This window comes from Triturus cristatus, chromosome 2_2 (genome assembly GCF_964204655.1).
Source record: "Triturus cristatus chromosome 2_2, aTriCri1.1, whole genome shotgun sequence".
Taxonomy (NCBI): domain Eukaryota; kingdom Metazoa; phylum Chordata; class Amphibia; order Caudata; family Salamandridae; genus Triturus; species Triturus cristatus.
Window position 1 is genome coordinate 138,580,501 of NC_140582.1, and position 22,256 is coordinate 138,602,756.

Here is a 22,256-nt window from a genome sequence, read left to right on the forward strand (position 1 = left end):
TAAGACACTTGTCGTAAAATGACACCCAACATATGTTGATGAGAAGACCTCGCAACACAGACCCATACAATGTTGCTCATGTTGCACCAGACACCATTGTAAGAGAAGATTTCAGAGGGCTAGAACCACGGTTAATTTAATGTTATGTTTAGCCCCCAAAATCATCTGTCCATGCTTCCAACTGCTACACAGCTGCAGGGAAGAAATGTGGAGCCATACACATACACAACATTGCTTCTATTTCCTATCGCAAATCTAAAGAAAATGTACTGGCCTCAAGCCACCCAACCCACCACCCTCTTTGCCATCCCGCATCCTCCCATCACGAAGCTCTGCCCTCTGAGCTCCATTAGAGCAAAAAGCCAGCGCTGCAATGGCAGGCTTTCAGGGAGGTCTGTTGAGCATCCTGCGATTCCTTTAAGAAGTAGCAACAGTGGGTAAGTAACATTTGTTACTCACTGTTGTTACATCATAGCAGTAAATAACCAGATTTAGAACCTGATGTGGACGCTAGTGGCTCTCACCACACAAAACAAGAGGATGTGGCCTAACGGCTAGAGTGGCCGACTTTGACGCTGGGAAACCAGGTTCGAGTCTGGCGGGAGGCTCAAGCATCTATTGATTCTGGGAAAATCACTTAATGTCCCTGTGCCTAGAAATGAATGTGTCCGTCTGTAATGCAACTGGTGCTCATGTAAAGCGCTCTGGCTCGAGTTTGTGCTATATAAAACTGAAGGAAAAAAAACTCCCCACTCAAAAATGATCTCCTCTCCACTTTTACCAACTAGTCATCAAGCACAACAGAAGTGCCAGTGAATGCTGCTCATACTACCCCTCCTTTACTCATACATGTCTCACCCTATAACAGCACCGAGAGTTTTAGAGAAAAAGCAGCAGCAAACCAGTCAAAATGAGCGAGCAGCCCTTAAACCTCCATTCTCTGTCTGCAGACATCTTACCGTAGCAGAAAGAGTGAGATGGTAAGGGGAGTAGTAGCAACTCCAAAACATCCTGTCAGGTACCAGCAACAGAAAGAGTGTCGCTATTAGCATCTCCCGGACCCTCCCCACAACAACAGTGCCCTCATTAAGATATAAGACATTATTAACACAAATGGGGCAATGTTTTTCGAAACAATTTTTATGGCACAATATTTGATCAGACGATTTTGTGGTTAATGCACCATACAGCAAAAACAGAGAGACACATGGGGACTGATGGGGGAGAAAAGGAAATAACAAGAAAACATAAAGACGGAAGAAACAAACATGGGGCAGACTCAGTGGCATAACGAAAAATTATGCGCACCCCCCCTCCCCCGCGCAGAATGTGACGAGGAGCCCGAATCTCACATATACCACAGATATTACTAGATCTTGGGCTAAAGGAGGCTCCCCTCTTGAAGGGATGGGGGGCCCTTGAAGGCTGCGGACCCCCTTCGCCACAAGGGCTGCAGGGGCCCGCGTTCCACCCCGGGTAGGCTAGGGCCGCTCGAACGAATTCATAACTTTTTTTTTTGAAAAACATTTTATTGGTTTTCAAGATCTTGTAGTACAGATATCATCATATTACACATTTGCAGCAACCATAGTCCGTTCATATCTCACATTGACATATACATTATACAGTCCCACTGCTATATAGTTACACTGCATTGTTCCCTAGAATAAGTTTACCCAAACAGAGACCTGTCGGAGTAACAATCCCCATTATTGATAATATCTGTATCCAGCCGCGGTCCGCGGAGGGAGTTCCGTGGAGTGGAAAGGCGGGGCGGGGGAGGGGCAGGGTGGGGGGTACTAAACACCGGAATATGGATAATTGGAGGTAAGTAAACAATTAAATAAATAAAACGAATTTCGTAGCGCGCCCTGCATCGCATTTTGTGATGCAGCGCGCGCTACGAAATTCGTTTTCTTTTCTTAATTGTAATTGTTTACTTACCTCCAATTATCCATGTTCGGGTGTTTAGTACCCCCCACCCTGCCCCTCCCCCGCCCCGCCTTTCCACCCCACGGAACTCCCTCCGCGGACCGCGGCTGTCTGTATCACATTTATGCATTCAAGAATCCCCAACTCCCCCACGAATTCATAACTTAATCCTGCGAAGGCTAAGCAAATGTTCACACACGTCCCAATCACACAACCGTTCGGCCATTATTAATACCCTCACCTAATGATTGTAATTGCAAGACGCCCTCCAGGCGGAGCGTCCACCGCGGTACCGAGAGGGTTAAGTCTTTTGCAGTGCCTCGCACTCCATCGCGGCCCGTCCGCGGGGCTTTGGCTGACAATAACCGCTGACCTCCTTTTCAAAAGTGTTTCCTGATTGTTTTGCCCATACGAGGCTCATTAATTAAACAGAGACGCTCCACTCTCTCAGCCCCACCGTCTTTTCAGGACAGTTGAGCGCGGCACGAAATGCTGAATTGTAAATCGCGCTCCTCCGGTGTGGAGCCGGAGGAAGACGCGGTGTGTAACAGTGTCGAAAATGTAATCAGGAATGCTTCACGGGGCAGCCAAATCATTGCTGGCTAAAATGTTTTAATAGGAAAGCGAAGCTGTAATTGCCGAGGAAGGTCACGATCGCGAGCGCGCTGTGGCTTGACATCATGTATGAAACTAAATGGACAGAAATGTGTCTGGGACGCCATTAAACCTAGCAGCTAATATGTTTCACTTTCCGCCGCCTCGCAGTGCAGTGCCCGCGTGGCAGGAGATTGAAAAAGAATAGATTTCAAGCCCTTTCGGTAATGAAACCGAATTTTCTCTAGCTAAAGGGTCGCTGTGTAACCACAATCTACGGATCCCTCGTGAGTCAAAAGCAAGACTGCATGTGGGGCGGGTTGTAGGGAAGCACCGTCACCAGATGATGCAAGCATTTATTAATTACGACTGTAGCCCAGACAACCAAATGACTAGAGATAGCGCTGCCCAATTGTGTGATACATATTTTATTGACCTTGAGAGGATGATAGTGTGAGACATTCTGGCTGCTGAGCAGTCAATCAGCTCACTTTATTATTTTAGCAAATTATATTCACCTAATGAAATGAGCGTTAGACAAGTGGAGTATGGACCGCAGGCGTGAAGGATTCCGTACTCTGCCTAGGATGGTATCCCATTTTGACTGCTGACTGTAAGGTTGGTGCTTATCTTTCCTATAGTCCCTTTTCTATGGCCATGCAATTGGAAATGAACATTGTGCATGCATTCAAACTGAAACTCAGAGGGGCTTATGTATGAGCCCTTTGCAGCGCTTTTACGCCGCCGGTCTGTCCCTTTGTTGATGCACTGGCAGCGTAAATTATGCGCCATGTTCTGCCATATTTACAAAGTGCCGCATCTAGGCAGATGCATCACTTTGTACACCCCAGCGCTACCTTATACTTTCGTCAGGTATAATGTATGCAGGGTGGGCATTCCCCCACAAGAAAGCCTCGTACAAGTGGCGCAGTAAAATCTATCAGATTTCACTTCGCCACTTCTAGGACGCCACTGCGTAAAACCCTAACGCCTGCCTCATAGCAGGCATAAGGGTGACGCAGGCCCTTACACATGGGACACATTGTTTTCAGGCAAACCCCAGCAATGCGCCACTTCTGCGCCTACAGATACTTCAGGATTCCTTATGTATCTGTAAATCCTTGCGACATGGAGCCCCATACAGTAAATACGGTGCATTCCAAGGTGTCACTAGGAGGGCGCACTGAAAAGTGTAGCATCCCCCAGCGATGCAACAGTTTTCATGAATGAGGCCCAGAGATTCTCTGTAGGAGACCCCCCAATCCTTGAGGAACAACCTGAAGGACCCCAAGAGGGTCGGTTTGGTCATAGACAGCACTCACTCTTGTGGTGGTTTTTTGGTCCCACGTCAGAGCTGGACACCCTGGGCATGCATGCGTAGACTCTTGATCCACTCTCAATGTTTTTGTATGTGCACCTGTGGACTCTCTTAGAGAGAAGGCCAGAGGCCCTCCAGTGTTGGTGCTGTGTGTAACTATATTCCCTGTTTGGGGGCTCTTTGTGTGTTCTCTGGAACTCTCCAGCTCCAAAGCCATTGGGCACACTAATTAGGCGCCTCCTGCTGAGTGCTGCACACCAAGCACCTTCCCAATGCCCTTTTCGCCTTGTACCTGCATCAGTCACATAAAAAGGTGCTTATGCAAAGAACAGTAGAATGTGCGTTATGCAAGGGGTAGCACAAGTTTCAATGGACTGTTCGGTAACGCAAGAGTGTGCCTACAGTACTGCACATTTGCCCTTGATACACATTTGCACCAAGTATTCTTTTTTCTACTAATCAAGCACCTGGGTTGAAACATCTCAATGAAAGATGTCAAACATACATATTTTTGATGTGCTAAATATGTTTAGCAATGTTTCCACAAGGTAAAAAAGCAGTAGTATGGACTGGGGTAAAATGGGGTTTTCTCTGTTCGGTTTAACACAGGTAGAAAAATTGTTCAAAATAGGTTGCCTTTGATTTCTGCTAGTGCAATATTTCTGTGATGTGGGCAGTGGCAGCCCCTCCGCTAAGGCAGAGGAGCATTGCCCCACTGCTATTGCAGTAGTGAAAAAAAAGGAAAAGAAAATTATATTAACAAGACGTTATTAACATTCTTTTTCTTTAAGGAGTCGGGCGGGGCTGGCTCCCTGACAGAGCAGGGAAGGAGTGGTTTTCATTCCTCTAAGTGCACATGACAGTTTGGCCAGCCCTCTAGGGCCGGCGAAACCGTTATGCGCACTTGGCATGTTCTCTATTGGGTTGTGTTGCACAGCCCCGTGGATAACATGCCCAGCCTCCCCAGGCACTGCCTGAGCATCCAAACAGGATGCTCAGGCCAATCACGTTGTTGCTCCTGCAGCGTCATGATTGGCTGGGAGAGCCTGGAAGCCTGAATTCTTCCGCTGCTTCCAACAGAGGAGGAAAGGTGTGCGGCGGCGGGAGAGGCGTGCGGCATAGAAGGTAGGTTTTTTTATTTTTTATTATTGTTTAATCCCCCCCTCACCACCCCCGTTCAGGGCGAGCCGCCACTGGATGTGGGCCTACGAATTTCAGCACACCACAAGTCATAGGTCTTATAAAGATTGAGCTTCATCCACCGATGCACTGAGAAGGGATTTAGCACAAAGTGGTCAGATAGAGTGGTGTCAGCAAATGAAGAACTTTAAAGATTGGCTGGGGTCAGAAGAATAAGAGGATAGATCAGAGTGAGGTCTATGCGAGAAACGCACGAGTGATGCATATGATTGGGTTTCATTTCAATTTGAAGAAACAGATTTCATTTATTTACAATCACTCGAGTACCATACTTTGTGAAAAATATCTGATGTCACCATAGAGACTTGCTTGAACCTGAGATCAATGGAAGCATGCATAGTTTGCTAAAAGAAAGTAACAATCAAATGCTACTGATTACAAGAAATTGTAGAAATCTCCCACACCGCCTTAGAATGCGGATGTTCTAGCATGTTAAAAAAGGTAAACCCAGAGGGCCTGAGCACTAAAAGATTCCTATTCAATGGATTTCCTTGCCCCAGGTTGCCCATCTTGTGCTTGTCCCTACCCTGGAGCATAGTCTCTTCACTGTTTCTCTGACTGGCTGGCTTCTGTCCTTCTACTGCTCATTTTTAAGGAACCAGTTTTTATTTTGGGTTCAGCACTCCATGAGAGTACATGCTTTCCAGCTCTCTGCTCACCCCTATGTTTTCCCCACAAATGCCAGTGCTCCATGTTTTCCATAGTTGATTTCTCCCCCGACCTCCTTTGCACTTCGTATTGTTCTTGCCCTCATGTGCTTCTCCTCCACTCCCTATGTTGCTTTCAATTTTGTGTGCTCTTGCCTCTCTTGTGTGCTTGCCCCCCCCAGACCCTTGTGCTCCATGCTTCTCTCCCCATGCTGTTTGTTCTTCTTCTCTCCATATGTGCTACCCCCACACCCCACAGCGTTGCTCTCTGAAAAAAAAGCTGTAAATGTCAAATTTTATAGAGGTAGAGTAATGCGTCAAAGGGATTCTACATCACAGGTTATCGAAGCAGTGTCATGAAGGATTGGTCCTTTTTTTCGCTGTTGATTCACTGGCGTAGGTTTTACAAAATGGTACCACACACACTTGCCACCACTGAGGAATCTGAGATCCAACATTGCCAACAGCCTCTGCCAAACAAAACCCAAACTAATGAAACACAGGTAAAGATCCCCAAATGTTCTGCACCCTGGCCTCTGAAACAAATTAGGCCTATACCTTAGATATCAGCTGAACTCCTATAAATGCAGGAAAAACCTAAAATTCAAACTCTTTAAAAACACCCTTAACACATCAGTGATTGGTTGGTGTAATTCCTCCTCCCTTCATGGCCCAGGACTGGGTCTCCCTCGCATTAGGTCCTTTTCAAGACTTTTTATTTCTGATATTGCTTCCATGACAACTATCTCAGTTGTTCCCCTCTCCTGAAGCTCTTGGAAATAACTGAGTCTTAGACCAAATCCACTACCCCCTGAGTAGGCGAGGCTGCACAGGGACATGTATTAGCGCTTTTCAGTGCTCATTGAAAATAATAAATAAATCAATAAAAGAACTAGAGATATCTAATGGGTGTCCTTCATATTGCTATGGACTTTAGATCGTGAATATTCTTTCTAAATATAGGTGAGGTCTTCTTTTGATGAGTTCTATTTTATGTCTAGATTTGATGGCGGTTATTGATTGCCCACGAGCCCTATAGCTGCACACAAACTTTGCTGAACCAGATAGAAGCATCATCCAATTAAAGGTGGATACAACAACCGCTTCTGTTCCTAAGGTCTTAACAGATGCTTGGGGATTGTTCCAAAGAGGCAAAAATAATTCCTTTTATCGTCGAATGAGAAAGAGAGGGCGGCATGAAAGGCACTCATTGTGTGCTCTGTCAAATATACAAGCGAAGCCCTTGATCAAAACAAAACAAGGCCTTTGCTTTTGTGTTTTCTCCAGAATAGCTATCAAATCACGACGGTGGGGTAGTAGAAATTACACCGTTTCATTAAATGCAGACAAATGTAGGAAAAAGCGTGGCGGGATTTTCTAATACAAGAAGACAAGGATGCAACAAAGCTCTTTTCAAAGCTATATTTGGACTGAGACAAAGACATGGGCAATTCTTTGGGGGACAACCACGCTGCAAGTTTACATCAGAGAGGCTTTGCTCCAGTCTGCACTTACACTATGCGCCTAGATATATCTGCAGATATAGCAAACCACTGTTCTTCGGTGACTGCTTCCCTTCAATTCCTCTCAGAGCTAAACAGCTTTAGGTTCTGTTTATCCTCTGCCCGCTTTGGGATATTGACTTGAATATGCTGTATTCAGAAATAATGGCAGTAAAATGAATGCCTGGAATAATGTAATGGACAGAAGTAAATTATTGCGGTAGAAATCTGGGTTTCTGCTTCCCGTTTGAGCTCTGACTTGAATAATTGCATTGTGCACAGAGCGCTGGGGCCTTTCCTGGGCGGTGAATCAAAAAGAGGAGGATGGTTGGAAGAGACTGCTACTATGCAGGTGCACAAGAAGTTCCTGATGGAGGGTTATTTGAATATAAAAAAGTAGGACCTGGTTCACACAAGTGATTTTTCCCGTCCGTGGGAAAGAAGATTTAAAAAAAAGCTAATTATTGCACAGACCATTTCCCAAAGAACATTTTTCCTTCTGTGTGTTTATGCATTTTGCTCATGCGGTTTGAGAGCAATGGGCATATAACAATTTCGAGTGTGGAGGCTAGTCCAGAAGAATGTAATATGCTGTGGAAAAGCCAGTAGGTATGGCTTTTCGTTGGAGAAACGTTTGGTAATAGTTGGGCAACTTTGTGTTTTTTGCCCCGAGTTATCCTTGAAAGAAAATCCCATATTGAAGCTACATCTTGGGCTACAACAATATGGAAGCTGAGAGTACAGCTCCTTTGTTGAACATAATGCATTAGCAGATCTAAGCTTTACCTTTAAAGAACAATGATATGAGAACGATTCAGGAGATGACATTTGTTTGGTGAATTTGAAAGACATTCACAACAGAACATTGCATAGTAGACATCTTTTTTCTCAAATTGCCAGTATTTTACTTTTCATTTAATAAAGCAGAGCTATGCTCACATTTGTGCATGCGGAAGAATAAAACTTAGAGTTATCAAAATGTTGTCATGGCAGCAAGGTAAAATAAGTGCATGGATGATTAGTGAATAACAGTGGGCATGATTTAGAGTTTAGCAAACAGGTTACTCCGCCACAAACGTGACAGATATCCCATCCGCCCTATTACAAGTGTCATTGAATATAATGCACTTGTAATTTGGTGTACAGGATATCGTTCACGTTTGTGGCCGAGTACGTCGTCCGCTGAAATCCAAACGGGGCCCGCTGTGTCATTGTGCCAGGAAAAGATATTCAAACACTAAACAAAAAATATATAAACCAGAAGGTCAAATATCCCTGTGTTAGCAAAGTAAGTACATCAAGGAACACATATTTTGTGTCACTTACAAGCTATGTGTCGCGAAGCACCGTGAAGCATCTGCAATCTAACTAAAATGCTACTCGATGCTCCATCATCAAAGTCTAATGAGAACAGAACTGGAATAATGTAACACTCCACAAAATGCCTGGACCCTTATGAACAGCCCCTCCATGCAACGTCAAGCCAGGAAAAACACAGGAAGATCAAGGAATAAAGGTGGCTGACACAAACACCATTCTGTGTGTGTTTCTCTTAATACATTTTGGGGAATTGAGACAAGAGGTCTTCCAGATAGTTAAAACTGTCTCTAATCAGACCTCAATATGCCCAAGCACATTCATTAGTACTGGCCTCCTGTCCCATGCCGCAGTCAGGACCTGGCATTAGAATGGAGCCTAGAAGGTGCAATAAGCAAGCTAAGTGCATTGTGGTAGTCCATACACCAGTGTTCTTGCAAAGCAGGAGCGCTAATCTATGTTGAATCGTTTCTACCTCTTTTTTTTTTTTTTTTAGAGTTTTGAGAGCCTCTCCTCTAAAATTGGTTCCACTGACCTGACCAAGTCAGGGGAACTATGACAGCCTGTTGACATCAGAAAGGCGCTGCCCCTTCACTTACTTGGTTCATGCGAACCTATGCATAATGAAATAACAGTCACGTGACCAAAACTTCATTGTGAATGGAGGGGCCAATTGTTTTAGATGGGTTAAATGAAATGTACCCACAGGAGCATTACCATACCGCTACCCTGCCTGCCCCACCCCAATGTAACCACACAAAACATAAACATGATGGGCTTGCTTGTATAAAAATCGTATTGTATATGATGCTATAGACTGAAGTACAGGATGGCCACCAACTGGCAAAGACTTAATGAAAAGGGATTAACCTCACTCATTGACAGAACATTTATTTTCAAAAAATGATCAGCAGGTGCACAAAAAGAGGTGCTATCCCCACCGCCTCCTACACACACATGCAAGCATACACACATAGAGATACACACACACACACATACACACAACCACACAAAGACACAAGAAGACAGAAGAAAAGTATTTGTAGCATTCTTCACCTGGCAGACTGGGTGTCTCTTGAATTACTCGGATCATTATCTGTGATCAAGAGCATTCCCAAAGCAGAGGGAGGGTACTTTAGTTAGATGAGCAACGTGTGATTGCTCTCTTCAGTTGTGCACCAGGCTAAAGGCAACTTTCAAAACATTGCGAGCTAATCCTCACTGACAAGAAACATTCTCATCTGGTTTGCTCCCTTTACTTCTTAATCTGTTAAATTCGTTGTGAGAGGTATGGCGCTTTTTTAAAAATAGAAAAGCAGGGTGAGGTCTACTTTTTGGTAGTCTTAAAGACCAGAAAATGTATAATAAATAAATAAATGTAACGATCAGTGTTTTTTTGGATACTAGACACACAGTACCAATGTCACTAATGTATCCTTGACAAGGAAACTTTAAACGTAACTTATTCTTTGTAAAGATAGATGTAGTTGTGGTACTCAAACTCTACCCATACTGTGGTGCCTCGTTGCCAATGACATCCCCGTTTCGCCACTGTTTTGCAGCGTGTCTCACCTTCAGGTGTCTGTCTTGCATACAAGCAGTTCTGTCATGCCCAACTCCAGTCTACTTTGTTATTTTGAATCAGTAGTTAATTTGTAAATAAAATAAGTGCAGGGGCTCTCCTCAGGAGTCAGCTTGCACCAGCCAATTTCTCCCGTTGGCGCCGCTTAAATCAGAACCAACTTTTAACCACAAAAGTTGGGAGAGGGTGTGGCGTAGTGGCCAGAGCTGCCAACTTCAGAGCTGGGGAACCAGGTTCAAGTCTATGTCGGCTCAACATCCTGTGATTCTGGGCAAATTACTTAAACCATGCCTCCCATAAATGTGTCCTTAACTGCTCATTAAAAGCACTGGTGTTGATGATTAAGTCTTTGTGCTGAGCATCGGAAACCATCGGCTCAAATTAAGCACTGCTTTGAACTACATCTCAGCAATATCTTCCTTTCTGGAGGCGCCTCAAACTTCTCTGTCTGCTTACTACTGTTTTTAATGAACCATTAGAAGGGCCTGGCATCCATCCGCTGTGCCTTTGAGGTCTGCTATAGTATGCACCCCGAAGCTGAAAGGGAAGGAAAACACCCCAGAGTTACTCCGCGCAGTAACAGCCTAGATTTTTTTTAAACAAATTTTATTGGGATTTTCATGTGGGGGTACATCATAATACACATCACATTGAACATTTAATTATTCAGAGAACACAGGATACAATTCAGGCATTGTGCGCCATCTGTTCAAATTGTAGTGTTGTCCATGATATATTACAATAATATCCCAAGGCCGCTAGGAAGGCCACCATTCTATCACAGTGGTGTGCTTTACATACCTAGCCTACGAACAATAATATTCAAGGGGAGCGATGTCCGCTCAACTGTCCCACAACCCCCAATCCCACCCAGAACCCACCCTCCGTACCCAACAGTAACAGCCTAGATAGAGCATTTGTTTCAGAGCTGATAGGAACCCAAGATCCAGCTGGGGACCAAGCTTGTGGATGCTGGGTTTTCCTGAAAAGGAGTGTTACTTTTGTGTTCTCCCCTTTTTCATAGCCCCTTTTCTTTCACCCAGTTGTTTTGATGTCTGCCAAAGAGGGGGGTTGTGGTGTCGCCTTGTCAAGGTTCAGCCCAAGCAACGAAAGGGAGTTGTGTGCAAAAAGCAATACAAACATCTTCTGTTTGGTTCACAAAGAAACATGGCCAAAGATTATAGACACAGCCTGGGCTGTCGTGTGAGCTGAGTACGTTCAGGTGCGCGGCTTCATTGATTTTTCAGAGCACAGGCATCATTTTCCTCAGCTAGGCAAAAGGAAGCATCTTGCTAAAAATAGAGCTTTCTTCATTTGTAATACCTAATAGCTGGCATTTGCCTGAGGAGAGCTTGTTACTGTTCATGTTTAAAGATTAAACTGTAGTTATAAATGAGATGGACTCTATAAAAGTACAGGTGTGAATTTTTGAAAAGCAATAATCACACAGATTGAGATATTGAATGTTTATTACAAAGACAAAGTAAAAGAAAGGGCGCCTAGATTAAAAATGACTTCAATGCCATAATAATTGTGACAGTAACAAACATATCTTACAAGTACAACTCCTAAAAGATTTACTTCAACACTAACTAACCTTCTTTTGAAAACATTATTAATGTGAAGGAGTATGTTCTCCTAAAAGTAATGTCTGAAACAAAAAGATTTGAGCAACATCTGCAAATAAGGTGGAAAGACGATATAGACAAGAAAGGCAATTTAGGAGGTCAGGAAAGCAACGGGTCAGGGATGAGGATGATGACGACATTTGTATAGCACAATGTCCGAAAGACAAAAGAAGGCTTTACGACTTATTCATCAACGCATTCATGCAGGAATCCAGGGTCAGACTGGCCTACATGACAATTCGACAGTGCTTGTTGGACTGATTTGACAGATCAGTGCGTTGGCAGGTTTTTGGCTGTTTGTGGGCCTGGTTTTTAGTGTTTAATTCCCTGATGTAAAAACAAGCATTACTTACAGCCAGCGGTCGAAGTGCATAAAAAACTGTAAGGGAACTGCGAGGCTGCGCACATTGGGTACGGGGCGAGTTAACGTGGGGGTGGGTCAAAGGCGTGGCTAAAATAACAAAACATTCTGTAACTTTTTTCACTTTCATCTTCAGGTATGTAAATATAAAATAACACATAGCTTATATGTAAAATAAATGCAAGTTAATTTAATCAGTGGGAAATGCACTATTGTACTTTTTGAAACCTCTATTAGTTAATGCACTGCAGATGTGTGAGTGTGTGTGTAACCAGACATGTATCAAACAAAGGGTTGAGAAAGAGGTCGGGTTTGCTGTGGACTCAGCCTCCCATCCTATACGAATACCCAAAGAAAGTCCATTCGTATTTCTGAAATAACTGTCCTTCCAGGAGTTTTTATTTAAGGGAAAACGATAAGTTTTCTTAAAATAACCCTCAACCAGCAAAAGGTCCCTTGGTGGCATGCTTCATCATCGGGTTCTTCCCGCCCCTCTGCGGTGGTGTGACCAGAAAGCCATGGAACTGAATCCTGGTTGAAGCAGTGGAGAATAGTTAGGGCTAACACATGCCCCTGGCAGGGCCTGTGTCAATACACCTTTAAAAAGTACACACTTCACTGCTCAGCTGGTAACTCCTTTCCAATATCACTCAAAAGGATAAATCTGTGTCACCACAAAGTGTCTAGTGATTCCATTAATCAAAGCCAACACCGATATCCAAGCTTCCTTAACATTTGCAGATTGACCCGTTGGGCACATTTGCATTTCTTTCAGGCAGCAGGCACCTGAGCTAGGAGGCTTGTTTAGCTGTCTGCCCACCTTTGGTTTCACAGCACAGGAGACTCCCTGACTTACATGTCAGCCGGAGCATTTCAGCTCTCAGAATTAACCGTCGTTATCTTTTCACAGAAAGTAGGGGAACTGTTTTCCTTAAATGAAAAAAGTATGGGCACATTTTGCCCCTCCGATCCCACCCACTTCGACCACTGCGTACAGTAATCTTCTATACCTTGCAAAACAGTTATGCAGTGTGTCTTCACAAGTTAAAAACTGTCAATTTGTAAACAAGGGCCACTTTCTAATTCAATAATGGGGGCACTTTTATTTTGGTGTCTGGTCCACTTTTCTGTTCCAGTCTGACCCTGAAGGAATCTTAAGAACTGTTATGTATTGAGATACTCTATGTTTTAGGGAGCATTTGACTGCCTCCATCGGGAAGGTTTCCTGGTAATTTGAAGCAGGAATGACCCCTCTGGGTTCAACGTTGTTTTTAAAAGGGAGTGTAACATGTCTTATATTCATTAGAACATAGTCTTTAAAACTCAGAGGAGCCAAGCTCTGCACTTTGGTGCAGATGTTAGAGTGAATTATTGATCTGCCAACATCTTATACAGCAAGGTGCCACCACTACTTGGCACAAGGGCTTCATAGGAAAACATGTTAATATAACCTGACGTACCTTCCAGAAATTACCAAGATAAATACATAGGTAGACATGTTATTTTTATCAGGTCTTTGGTGCATAGCCAAAGCATCTTAACTCTTGATTATCGTGGTTTCAGCCAAGCGCACCAAGCTTGTCTTCACAGGACAGGGGACTACTGCACTGGCCTCGATATACTACATAAAGTGGTGGTGGGAGCCACGTACTGTGTTTTTGAAATCTATAGTGTGACCTTTTCATCTTTGTTTCTGAGAGTGTGGCCTGCAGCTCATACTTGGGTAAAACTTAGCTGCTATGTGTACGTCTATAACTTTGCAGTGGCATCCTGTGTGTATATTGAGTGTGTGCATAGCATGCTTGTAGCAGGTGTGCAGTAGTAAGGCTCTGTGTGTGAATGAGCATGAGTACTGAAGTGCATGGGTTCCATTTTGGATGCCCCGGGTTTGGTACATTTCATGATGCTGGATGACTGCAGCTTCCTCAGATGCTGGAAGTGTAAGGCCTCCTTTCCTGTTGCTGAACAGTGGATATCCACAGCACTGATGTGAGCAGGATGGAGACAGGGCTACCTTTGGAATTTCAATTAGGGCTTTGTTAGTAAGGAGCTACTGATTATTTCTTCCTGAGCATTGCCATTTGATTGATGAGAGTGGTGCCGTTCCTGTTGTATTCGGTGTGGTAGTTTCACGGTCCGTCCTGCCATTTCTTCTACTCCTGGTTACTTAATCAGACAAGCGCAGAGTCTTCATACTTCATTGTGCTTGTGTTGCGGGTGCTTCAGTCTGGAGACAGTCACTGTGCTTCCTGCGGTAAGAAGCATTACTCTAAACAAACTTTGTTTCTGTGCACAGTCCAAAGAGGGCAGTTAAAGAAGAACCACCCCAAATAAATTCTACAATTTGAGAGAGTCGATCCACATCCCCTGTTTAGAAGTTATGCATAAAAGTAGGACTCGATCTATCCTGCTTTGTTTCACTTCTAGTTTCTTCAAGACCAGGGAAGGGAGTGCTCCACAAAGAGCTCAGAGAACTGCCGTGTAACCAGGGATAGTTTTTGCCCGACAGCTAGTCTGCCAGAGGTGACGTGACATTTCCTGTATTCCGCAGTTTCTGATGGAGAAGCTGAGGGTCTGCCTGAATGCCTAGGAGCCTGCCTGTTGAGAAGGTGAAGAAGTCAGCTTTGACCTGCAGAAGGAGAGGCTGTATAGGATGAGAAACTCCCTGCATCCCTGTTTGGCCCAAACATGGCTACATCTGCAGGTGACTATATTGGATGGCTCAGGCTGCAACTATCTGTTTGGCCAGATTGAGTTGCATCTGCCTTGTGGCAATATCCACCTGGTCATGGCCGACATGGTCTGTTTGCTCCATTCAGATCTGCATCTGCCATGCAAAAACATCAGCCAAATTGGAGCTTCCGCTGTGTAATGGCATCAATCCAGTCAGAGCTGAATTTGCTGTGCAATGACATCGATCCTGCACGGGGCTGCATCTGCGAGAGTGATTTTGTGGTCTGGTCAAGGGCCCAGACCCATTTTGCCAGAATCACTCCAGCCTGGGCTCCACACACTTGAACGAAAGTGAACTGTGTGCGCATTTGACTTGTGTGAGACACTAGAGACTGAACCTTTGCAACCCGCAATTGAAGGAAACCAGGGAATCTTCCAAGGTGGGTTCAGCACAGAGGGGGATTGGCACATTTAGCACCAGTGGGAAGGCATCACTAAGGTAAATGACGTACTTTAACTTGAATTAATCACGAAGGTCAATGATTTGTACTTGAGGTGGAGTATTTAGTATTGCTGGGTGATTAAATGTATGTTCTTATGCTAAAAGATAAGCAATGAGCTGCACACAATTGTTATTATATCTGTTGGTTGATAGTTGAGTTCTGAGCTGGTGCACCCTCACACTACCTTCCATGAGAAACATGTGACTTCTTGCCCTCACTACCATGTGCCAAGTATGGTCTGGGTTGTATTAACCCAGTTTGCAGAACCATAGCTGGATAGATCCCAGGACACCAGCGGCAAAAGACCTCAGCCGCCACGACTGCAGCCAAGTACTCGCTGTCTGCCCTGTAGTGCCCTGAATAGGGTCTTACCACCACTCTTTTTTGTGTTCCGCTTTGAAACCAGTTGCACCCAGCAGGTACATATTTCCTCTTGGGTAAGAGCTGCAGATGCCGGATTTTTCTCCTGGCAACTCACTGTACAATGAGTTTTCCTAGCCTGAGCATGTTACAGTGCATTGACGTTTTTACTGCTCAACTTACAAAGAATGTGTTAAAGTGTGTCTAAAAGTGAAGCGGCCAAGGTTAAGAAGGGTAAGGGGCATATGTTAGGAGTTAGAGTTGCATTTAGAGTTTGGCGGATGGGATACTTATATTGTCAAAGAGACGAGGAGCAAGCCTTATGATGAAGCATGACACCCATTGTGGTGTTTGAGGGCCCTAGTTCCAAAAGGAGCAGACTCCTGTTCTATCCTTGGGATACACATGCCGACCTATCTTTATATTCTCTCTCTTTATCCTAAAGGAACTGCATACTTCATTGATATTAGTGGATGGGATACTTAGTCACAAACATGACAGCTGTGACGTCCACCATATTACAAGCACATTATATTCCATGGCACTTATAATAAGAGGATGGTTTATCCACCAAGGCTCGATGAAGTATTCGATCCTTCACATTTTGAATAAGGCTTGTAGTCTTCAAATCCACAATACTGACCTTGTTCACATCCGGTCTAGAGTTAAGCGACCCGCCGTTTGGAAGCAGGGATTTACATTTTCAGACTTCCCAACTTTCTCCTCAGCTGCCCTGCAGAAGGCAATTTTGTATCACGCTGATCAGTGCTAGAAAAGACAGGTTGAATTATCCACCGACATTTCACTGATGGGCCGCCTGCCAAGCCAGGCAGTGTCGGATGGCGGTGACATGGAATAACTGTCTGCGCCTGCGGAAGCGGGAAAATAAAATGCATTAGATTGCGGCGCTCTCCCTTGAGCACAGTAATACCCACCCTCCATTCCCAGTTGGGCATACAATATACTTAAGTTGATTTTGATATGCAGCTTTTCCGAGATCAGCGTCTTTAGCTCAGTTTCTGCATGGCAGGGTGGCTTTGCTGAGATAATTCATAGTCAAGTCAAAATCGAAATTACTAAATGAGGAATGTTCGTATTTTTTCAGCTAAAATTTTTCTGAAAACAGCTGACTAAATGCGTAGTGGATTGTTATTGGAGGCAGAATCAAAACATAAATCTGTGGTCATTTTAATTCCAAACATACAAATTGCACAGACCTGTTAATGCTTTTGAACCACAACCATGATTTTCAGGTATTATGTACAGATTGGCTGGGTTGCCCAAGTATCCCTTGACCCACATGTTTACAATCTAGTTGCAGTTGTTGACTCAACTATCCAAACAGGTCACTCGTGGTCCTTGCTGTGATGTAAAAAGGGAAAGTTTGCCCTTTAAGTGCATATAGCTTACTAACTTTGTCCTCAAGCTCCCCCATAGTGCTTGTCAGAAGTGTGTGAGACATGATTGGGAAAAAGAATATGTTAGTGAAATATAGGCTTAAACAAGATGGGCAAGGACGATTGATGCCATGGGGATGAACAACAACATGACTGATTTTGACCATTATCAGGTCATCGAGGCAAAAAGGATGTGGAACAAAACCAAGGCCGAAATACAACAAAGATCCAGAGGGAAGCTTCCAAACAGTGAGTCTAAATGAAAGGGAAACAAAAGGAGTATAAGACTAAGATTAGCACAAAATTCTATAGGACAATTTTACTACTGAAGCTCATCTAGAAGGAATTGTAAAATCTAATGTCATATAATTAAACTTGGAAAGTAAAAGCTGTATTTAACATAATAATGTCTATCCCAAAACTCTGCATCCTCTGCTTTTTCAAAACAAGAAAATGTACTTGAAAAATGTACATTATTGTAATTCACAATTTCTAAAGGTATTACTGCTCTTGTGATTAGCTGAACATTCTATCAACAAGCATTTACAATGCAACGGTCTCGGCATTGTTAAAGTTAGAGCTATTGGCATTGCTCATGACAATGCCGTTTCTTTAAATGTTTTAAAAACAAAAACATAAACAAAAATAATGTCATGAGCAATGCCAATAGCTCTAACATTACCAATGCCGAGACCATTGCATTGTAAATGCTTGTTAAAAACCGGCATGGCGCCCGGTAAACCAGACGAAGCAACGCAGCACCGTGACTGAGAGGCAAGGAAGGGAGATTCATTTCCTTTAGGTACGAGTCTAGTCACTAAGGGCCTGGCTTGGTCTCTAGGGTCTGTATTGTTTTAGGCTAGTGATGCAATTGTGTATTATTTATAGCCTTGAGAATAGCGTGATGCTGAAGAAGGCCTTTCTCTCGTGGAGACAATGCGGGTTCGCTAAGGTGAAAACTCAGTTTTCTCACCTACACACTTTTTGGGTGTGATGAAGTTGTAGTAAAGATTCAGGCACCCCTATTCATAAACCAACAGTGTGGCTTAGAGGATGCAAAGCATGGTACTTGCATGTAACATAGCAATAAGGCATACCTCTTGTTTTTAAACACTTTGGGCATTATATGATGCAGTGGTGACCACTAACCTATGTGTTGTGAGGGTTAGGACACCACCAGAGTGCCACTTGAATGTATTTATGTATACATATTTAGTCCTAATGTAATTGAATTAGATATAGGTTTGGTTTTTGAAGGTGGATGTTATCAACTATGTAAATCCTTGTGCGTTTTCATGAAGAGGCCCGGAGTAAGAGGGCCGAAACACATAAAGGCATCCTTTTACGTACTTGGGGATTAAGCACAGACATCTTCTGCGAGCGCTGTGAGGGGCGGTTCTAACACTCCCTCTTCATGGCCACACACATGCAATAGCCATGTGTGGAGAGCGCCACAAACTTTACCAGCATGATGAAAGACGCCCCGAGTCCCGTTTCACTGCAGACAGTCCAGCATCACTAGCAGGTTATATGTTACCTCTGCAGCAGGCAGCCGTCACAAGCAAGGGCTCCGGTGACACTTCACCCACAAGTATGAAAAAAGCAACCCTGGTGGAGCCAGGGGAGGACGGTGCACTGCCGCGAGGGCTCCTCCTCACGAGCACCAAGGAAGCTCAAAAATCCACAGCCGCCTACGGCTCGACAGACAGCGACAAGGAAACAGCCAACGTGGGGAGGAAATGTATTAAGGGGAAGAAGGCGGCTGCAACAGCCAGCGATCCTCGGCTACAGCCCGTCCAGCGATATTGATTGAGGATACCACGGCACAGTGGCTGCAGTCTTGGAGCTGAGCAGAATGGAGTTCAGCCAGGCACAAAGGTCTCCATGGAAACGGTGAATTTACACCCCCACCGGCATTATTTATGCAACATTTCATCACAAAAGGACCCTCCCCCTAGCCGGGCCGGTGGAGTCTACAATTTTCCAATCTCTCCCGCTCCCTCTCTTATTTCCAGGGCTGCCTCTTGGCTGCTTCCATCGCGAGCTCGGATCACACAATGGACGCATCCTGCCTCGCGCTGCGTGGGTGCCATGTTTGCGCCGAAGGGGAGGGGCTGCGCGAGCGAGGATGGAGCGTGGAGGGGAAGCGCAAGACAGCAGAACCTGGAGAGGACAACCCGAGAGTCCTTCGGTGAGAGGAAGAAGTGAAAGTGAAGCTTGGCGGGAAGTGACATTGAATGGGAGAAAGCGGGCGAGAAATTGAACAAGTATTGGAAATTAACAAATGCGTCCGGACGCCGGGACACCACCGCCTTTCTCCGAGGCAAAGCAGAAATGCCTCGGAGAAACGCAGCCTCGGTTTCGGATTCGGGGGCGTGTTTCTTTTTCTCTCCTCTTGCCATTGGCTGGAGGAGAGAAAAACACGCCCTGCGAAAAGCAACGAAAAAACACGCCCCCCGATCCGAAAAGGACGGGGCTTCAACGGAGTGACTGGACCTCTTCTCCAGTGGCTGGCCAGCATTTAAGAGGCCAGCCAATGGAGAACAGGAGAGAAGAGGGGCGGGTGCAAGCCCCTCTTCTCAAAGACATTAAATCTCCGGACTTCCGGTCTGCCGACCGGATGGTCCCGAGACCTAAAAAGGGCGGATCTAATTGAAGGTGATGACTTCTCGAATGACAAATTCCAGAATTATGCATTCTCCCTGAAAAAAATAAAATAAAATACCTAAGCTTCAATTCGGAGACTCTGAGTTATCTTCTTGCCTTAGCTCCCATTGCCAATTAAAGCTTTTGTCCTGTGAAAGAAATACTCTGCTTCTCAGCCAGTTGGCAAGGTCATTACAGATGAGGGCTTTAGAGAGGCTATGTACGCTTCCGGATGGTGGGCGGACATCGGAGTTTGGAATTGTGAACCAACCCGTGCTTTACCAAGTGATTGTGACGTTCTCTTCCAGCGAAGGAAACGAATACTGATAGCGACCCTTTGCGCTGTGGGCTGGCAGTGAGCCGTCATTTGAGTTAGGGAGGTACTACAGACTACCTAGGACCCTGGTAATTCGAATTACCGCCTTATTTTCAAATTGTGGCGGTGGGATTTCTTTATTTGAATATGTCAGCAGTTATGTGTTAACCCTGTCCTGAGGAGGCCGAAGAAGGAGTAAGGCCGAAACGCGATTGCGTAGACACTTCAAAAGGAGGAGTCGCGGAAATATAATATTGTGTTGATTTTGTTTAATGGTACACTAGGATGGTCTATACTAGTTAAGAGACCTCAGTGTATTATTTAGACTACCTCCTAGTGGCCCTTTCAGAAATTGTAAGGAGGACACTAGTAGAAAACAGTTGGTTTTAGGGTTAGTATTGATGTCTTACTGTATGTTTTGATTTATGTCATGTCATTGTGTATGTACATTTTCTTTGTGTATACATGTTCTTCTTCATGAGCAGATGTCATTTTCTATGTAGTTTGAAAAATATTTTGATAAAATCTTTTTAGAGTAATTACCTAAGAGAGAGTAATTAAACGTGCTCTACTCAAAAATTTTCTCTGAGTATTAATTCCTTTAGACCATTTTGCTTTGTATGATATTACGTAACTTACCCAGGTTTATAAAGGGTCAATTGGGTATACCCCTGTTGTTTGCACTTATGTTATGAATCTTTGGCACTCTCCCGGCTCCCTCTCGAGCGGCTTCAGACACCAAGGATCAGTGAAGGCCTCCAGTTGGGTTTCTACTATCGGGTTTGTCACTGACACAGTCTGTTCCTCCAAAACCCGTTCCGTGTTCTTCAGAGCCGACTTCTAAATCTGTTTCAAATTCTCACTGGTTTCTTCATCCTCCTCGCTGGTCAAGACGCCATTGCCAGTGAAGGAGGACTCATTCCCAATTCACCTATGCTACTCTGAGCCAAACTCATCTCCTTCTCAACGAGGTCGCATGCCAAATTCACACCAATGCACCAGGTTCGCTAAACACTCAAACCAGGCTTTGCCTCGACCATGAAGCTGCCCTCCAGTGCTCCACAAACAATTCTGGTAATTTAAGTAACCACACTGCGGATGCTCCTGAAATGACACACAACACGGAAATGTACAAACAGTGTGATTTCCCTCGATTCGTGTGACACTCTCCCTCATTAAAAAATAACCCATTCAATTATGGTTCCATAAATAATAATAATGGCCCTATAAATACAGAGCACATCTAAATCACTGAATCTCTCACACCATGCAAAAAGAATTGTGATTGCAGGTATACCAACACCACATTCAAGCCCCACCCATGAGTTGTGGAGGAATTAGGGTAGTCAAATGTTAAAAAATACTTACCAAGTTTCACTGTTCCATCCTCTGAAACTGATGTGCGATCGACAGCGATTTCCTGTAGTCACACACTATTTGCACAGGGATGACAATCAAATCATTCACAATCCCCACAGTTTTTTACGAGATATGTAATTGTGTCATTGTACATATTCAAGCCCCGAAAAAAGATACCTCTGCCCATCTAGTCTCTGCCTGTGTCCGTGAGGTAATGGGAGAGAATTCAATATTCAGCGTCCTTGATTCATAAAAGTGGCCATTACATCCATATATGTCTCAGGTCTCAGTGGCACCCGGCCTATTTCCATGATTGCAAAAGGGACTATCACATCGACAGTCGTACTTATAGTATTGTCAGGTATATTCAGATGTCTTATTATTTGTGTTATCTCTTGTTCAGGAAGGACTTGCATTGGGAACTATTGTAGGTTATTTGTAAGCACTTTTGAACGTTTCACGTTTACAAGACCAGCCATCCTTTATGATGAGATTTCTAAAAGATCTGACACATGTTTCCCTCCAAACCTTTCGTGATGCCTCAATTGCAGCTGTTCGGTCATGGCTTTCCTCATGTGTACTCCCTGTGAGTCAATGCAGAGCTGCTCGTTTAGGCTTCTGACTCTGAAAACTGTTTTGCTGTTTCAATTCTTTCGCTCATTGCATGAGTGAGCTGTAGGCTTTCTCAGTGCAACCTCCCTACACCACCTTTTTATCAGACAAGATGCTATTGGCTTTTCCTCACTACTTGAAAGAGGAGTGGAGACTCCATTGGCTGTACCCCAGATGGGCCTTGGGCTTTTACATCAATTGCACCAAAGATCATCAGGAGGCCAGTCAGATTTTTGTGGGATTCTTTGGGGCATAGAAAGGTAGAGTGATGCAAAGGAAGGACTTAGTCTAGGTGGATAGTCCTCTGCA

The 22,256-nt window shown here is 44.3% G+C and overlaps 1 protein-coding gene and 1 pseudogene across 9 annotated transcripts in view; both read left to right on the top strand.

Annotated features, from left to right (window-relative positions):
- ADGRL3 (adhesion G protein-coupled receptor L3) overlaps positions 1–22,256 on the top strand; it is a 1,231,414-nt gene that overhangs the window by 762,551 nt on the left and 446,607 nt on the right. The gene's annotated exons all lie outside the window — the stretch shown is intronic.
- Positions 16,860–17,277, top strand: LOC146861980 (large ribosomal subunit protein eL14 pseudogene; annotated as a pseudogene).